The sequence below is a fragment of the Amblyomma maculatum genome, chromosome 1 (genome assembly GCF_055883805.1).
Source record: "Amblyomma maculatum isolate TAMU_Amacu chromosome 1, ASM5588380v1, whole genome shotgun sequence".
Classification (NCBI taxonomy): Eukaryota; Metazoa; Arthropoda; class Arachnida; order Ixodida; family Ixodidae; genus Amblyomma; species Amblyomma maculatum.
In genome coordinates this window covers 28,828,131-28,833,664 of record NC_139344.1, presented here as the reverse complement: position 1 = coordinate 28,833,664, position 5,534 = coordinate 28,828,131, and positions in this window count along the sequence as shown.

Here is a 5,534-nt window from a genome sequence, read left to right as displayed (position 1 = left end):
GGGTGTTCTTGCAACCTATCTTGACCTCTGTTAAGCAAATAGCATTTTTCTGTTTTATACAGACATGCTCTTCATTCTGATTTTTCTTTCTCAGGAACAGATAATCTGTAGCACTAACTTCAAAATTTTTCTTCTTCCTATTAAGTAAAGCACTCAGCAACACTTTGCATTGGCTGCTTGTGATAATAGCCGAGGGCTATGTGCATCCCTTATGAAGTCGGGTGTCTTGTGTCCAGCCAAGTGCATTATTTTCAATGTGGACGATGCAAAATGTCCTTTAAATGGACATAGCTGTTGACACTAGTGTAGGCACAGAACTGTGAGGTGGAGTGGAAACATATGTAGCAAAAGTTTGACCGTCAAAAACCTCTTGATAATGTCAGCTGTTCTGGACATGACAGGTTACAATAGGTTATTTCGAAAACTAAGCTTTCACTCCTGTAGCACCAATGTGCGAGATTTCAGCATTTAAGCATGTATAGTCTGTTGACTATATCATGGAAATTATAATAGGGCCAGAAGAGCAGACTAAGCGTTCATAATGGTGTACGATAAAAATTAAATGCACTAGGCTGAAGATATCTGAAGTTTTTTAACATTAAAATCATATACAATAGATGGAATTGCAACTAGCTAATGGTTGCTATGATATTGCTAAATAAACATTGAAAATGATTTCGAGGATTTAAAGCATCACAACAGCACAAGGACACTACACAGGCACTCACTCGCAGCCATGCAGTCACTCCATCTTGATTTCGTATGCTTGCCTATAAAAACGCAAGGACCCAGGTTCAATCCCAGATGCTGGCACCACATTTCAATGAAGTGTAAAAGGTGCCTGTGTGCTATGCAATGTCAGCACACACTGAAGAACCCCGGGCAGACTAAACTAGGAGCCTTCAACTACAGCGTCCCTTACAGTCCATGTGTTGCTTCAGGATGTTAACTCTACCGTATGTGTTTTTTGACAAACGAGGGACACGTGCTGCATATGTCCCATAAGCCGAATTTAAAGGGCTCAAAATATTTAAAACCATGCGGAGAACAAATTGTGGGGAGCCATTTTAATGCACATGGTTTTGATGGGCCCAAAATGTCAAATAAGCCGGAAGTCCTAATTGACCGGGATAGTGAGATTTCATTATGCTCCAAGCATGCTACATGGTTTATCGCAGTCATGCTGTCCATCTGACCACAATGATACAGGGTCCTTGTATGGTAACCCCCTTAAGCACTTGCTTTGCATCCTTGGAAAGTAGCATTTTTTGACACGATATACCAATGCCAAATGCTTTTTTTTTGCACTTCATTAACATTTCTCTCACTCCTTTCTTTTTCTAGAGTGCAGGACAGCCAGTTGGAACCTTCTGATATACCTCCTAGCTTTTTATTCCTTTGTGCTCTTTCTCAAGCTAGTATTTACAAATAACTAAGAACAAGGTCCTTCGCATCTACTGAGAAAAAAAAAAATTCTTTCTGGACTCTTTTCCAGTCTACACGTTCAACAGCACTGCTGCTTTTTTTTTTCTTTTAGAACCAACCAACACTGCAGCCAACTTACCACGAGGGAACAAAATAGCCTCACAAGGCTTGGACCGATGCATAGACTGATGAAACTTAACACATGAAAATGATGGTACAGTTGGCATGTTCCTAACATTTTGGTTCGCTGTTCAAGTAAATCTCGAAGTTGCGTGAAAGGTCCACTTTCTTGTGGCCAAACAAGTAAAAAAGAAGTGTCCTTTCATTTTCATGTAAACTTGTTTAGTTAGAAAAGTTAAAAGCATAATTACTGCCTATAAACACTCTAGCATAGTTTACTACACAGTATCAGAGGAGATGTGCAGGCAGGCTGTCTTACACTGTTGGGCAGTGCCCCCTCCTGCATATACTCTTATTTCTAAAGGCCATCCCCATATTAACTACTATTGCAGAACGTATAGGGATGCTACCACTAGGCCATTGCAAACAAAGCACAACCTTTTTGATATTTAAAACCATTTTAATAACTGCTGTGTATACAAAACGATGCAGAATTTGTCAAAAAACTGCTTGTAAGGGTCACAAGCCAGAAGGGTTACAACAGACACAAAGCGTTTCTTTCCACTTGTATTAAGACACTTCTGCTTTAGTGAAATATTGCAGCTGCAGCTGTGTTGTCACTTTAGCTGGGATTTTGTGCAGCAAATTAGCACACTGATGCTCCTCAGAGCATCACATTCGGTGGACTTCCAACAGGGCAGTGTCAGATGGGAACGTGACCGCATATCTACGACAGACACTAACTCACGAAATTAGTGTTCAGTCCTGACATCACAAAAACAAGTGGAAAGCTCCAAGACAATGCCTCGATGAGCAACCACACAACAAAACAATACACTCAACCATATCTACAAGATGCAAAGGCATGACAACCACGACTTCACGCTGTATAAGCCATGTGATGCAAACTCTCACAAAGTGCACAAGTATGCAAAAACAAAGCACAAATATGCAGTGCTACAAAGAAACAATTCGAGTAACAAACAAAACAAGTGACAGCAGTCACGGCACCGGGATCACTACTTAACAACAATTTCGGAGTACAGGTGCTGGCCAGTTTACAGTGCAGAGTAAAGCCTTGAGCAGCAATTAATGCCAGAAATCAAACAGGTGTTGGATAAGCATCACGTCTGAAGCTGTGCATAGCAGCTTGTCCACTCTACTATGTGCATGACTGTGTTTATCAGTCTAACCTTCAACACGTACACAAAGTTGCTCTACTATGTGCATGACTGTGTTTATCAGTCTAACCTTCAACACGTACACAAAGTTGCTCTTCCAAAGAGCACACGTTTAGCAAACGAGAAGCACAATTTACCATTCAGCAGAGCTTCTTCATTCAAGTGAGCAGCTTTGCTGCTCAGAGCAAGTAAACTGTTTGGCCAGTAGCTATGAATACAAGCCCCACAAGCAAATTTAATTCTGTTTTACAATGAATTTCCAGTTCCTGATGGAGGTGAATACATATTCAGCTCTGCTTAAAATCCAAAAGCATCAATCCAGAATAATTGCATAAAAGCCCCACAGACTCGTCTTTCTGCCACCACTTTGTGAAGAGCGAGTTAAACAAGTGACAAGAGGAGAAAAATTATGAATTTTGCTATAATTCTGAAATTACTAGCACAATCCGTGTGGAATACTTACGATGATCCAGAAACAACTTTTTAATGTTCTATAGGCTGTATGGAACAACTGATAAAAAAATTCTTAAGGATAGCAAATGAAAGCAGAAGACCTGCTGCTATATACAGTTGAGCAATCCTGTCAATCACCTTTTTGTCATTGCAAATAATTAAATTAAACTGTCTCACAATGACTGCAACAGGAGGATATTAAATAGATGTATTTGCACAAAGTGTTTACATAAGAAGCTTGACATAGTGACCAAGCTGAAATGGCCAAGTCTGAAAGGAGCCTGGAGCACTTTTAGAAATTGTTACGATATGCTTTCATTATGAAAAAGCACTGTCAAGAATTTTTTCGTAAATAGCTTTTTCTCGCAATGGCAAGGATCTTGCCTGTTTCAACATTTCTCCCTTTCTGTATCACTGTAGTTCCTTAAAAGTAAGTTGGCCATTGCCTGCTTTAAAGTACTTGCTCTCCTCACATGCTAGATACCGTGACACGCCATCAATACTAATACTTCGTATAATGATGTATCATGTTGGTTAATGCTGTTTGTTTACCATTCTCGTGTGATGCGTGCAACTTTAATGCCCAACTGCTCTGAAGGGACCAACAATTGAACTTTAAAAACACAATAAAGGAAATGCTTTGTCCAGTTAGAGTGAGAGATCAAGCCCCACGCAAACCTGCCAGTTTTACCAAGAACAATGCTTGGCAGAAGCAGAAGCTAAGCATATGCTCTCAGGGTCATTTGAGCTCTTTCTCGACTAACACTTCACAGGGCTTCATGGCAAACAGTATGGCAGAGCTACTTGTTTATACATGTTGTGTAAGAAAGTTCTAGATGGCTGGCAGGAAAGGCAATTTTGATTTTGTCTGTTTTCAGCGACTGGTCATGAGATTCACCATTTTATCTTATTCGCCAAAGAGATGACATAGTAAAAGTAACGTAGCACTTTCTCAGCAACATAGTCATTTCTGTACATGATATAAAATGCAGGTAGTGTAAAGTAGCTTCCCGTATGCACTGATCCCCTTTAAAGTCCCTTTAAGAACCAAAATATTTTTAGTTGCAAGAGAAACCTTAAGTGTCCAAGGTGCCATATTCCACAACGGTTGCATTAAAAATGGCACAGATTTTTTACTAGCTTTTTCAAGCTTTTTGGTGAAAACATGCACGTTTATGTGGGCAGAAAACCTTGTTTAGTAAATGCAACAGCAATTTCAAACTGGCAAAAGCAAGGAACCAAAATTTTACATGGCACCAGACACTAACTGGGCAGTTTTAGTTTAGCAGAGTGTCCATTAGCATTCCTGTATGCAAAATGAATATAGGACTGCATGCAGTGAACAGATCACAGTTCTAGTGTTCAATGGCAATTGCTTCAGCTAAGAGACATGAGACGCTGTGGTGTTATCTAGTAACATCAACTCAAAGCAAGCACATTACCAGCAATGCAATGGCAGTGCTGTTTTTAAACCTATGATTTTCCACCAAAACTATTTCGAGGGGAGCATAAAGTGCAATAAAACATGATGATCACTTAAAAAAAAAAAAAAAAAAAAACAATGCACTCAACAGCATATTATGTCAATCTTTACCAAAATGTGGTTGCATGGTGTGATATCCTCCTGAGACCCGGCTATGGGGATTTGTCCAATATATTGGACACTAAGTAATCAGACAGTACTGCTATGCCAAGGCATTCATCCTCATAAAACCCTGCAGTCCAATATATTGGACACCTGCTAGCACCATCTATGCAACATAGATGAAAACGCATAGTTCAAATTCCCGCCAAAACTTTTCAAAACGGCGTCATTCAGCGGCGCGCGTTTTATGGCACCTGTCGGCGAAGTAAGTACTGTTTCTCGTATTTCTACCTACTTTCAGAGCATATCTTTGATTTTATATTAAAGGTAATACAACAGCGAATGCGCAGAATAAGAAATTTAAACTGTTCAAGAGCTTACTTTTATTCATGCGTCCTTTGATTTCGCGTGTCCACTGTGTTGGACGCTGGGACTCAACCCGGTCATTTTGACCGCGCTTTTGCCCCGGCCTTGTTATGAATAGCAGACGATTATTGTTGGTATTTAGCGGCTTGCGGACGAAATCGCCTCTCTTTGTTGTGTAGCAGACCGGCCTCGCGTGTCTGATGAGACAGCTGACGCAATTTTTCAATTTTATAATTTTAATTAAAAATTAAAATTTATAAATCATAACATCATAAATATAAAATGTTATAATTTTTTAATATAAAGCAATGTTCTTTTGTACCAAATGCCAGCTCTGCTTCTGCATCACAAAGGAGAGAAGATGTTTTGAAATTGCCCACAGAAAGTGAAGAAGCGAGCGAAAG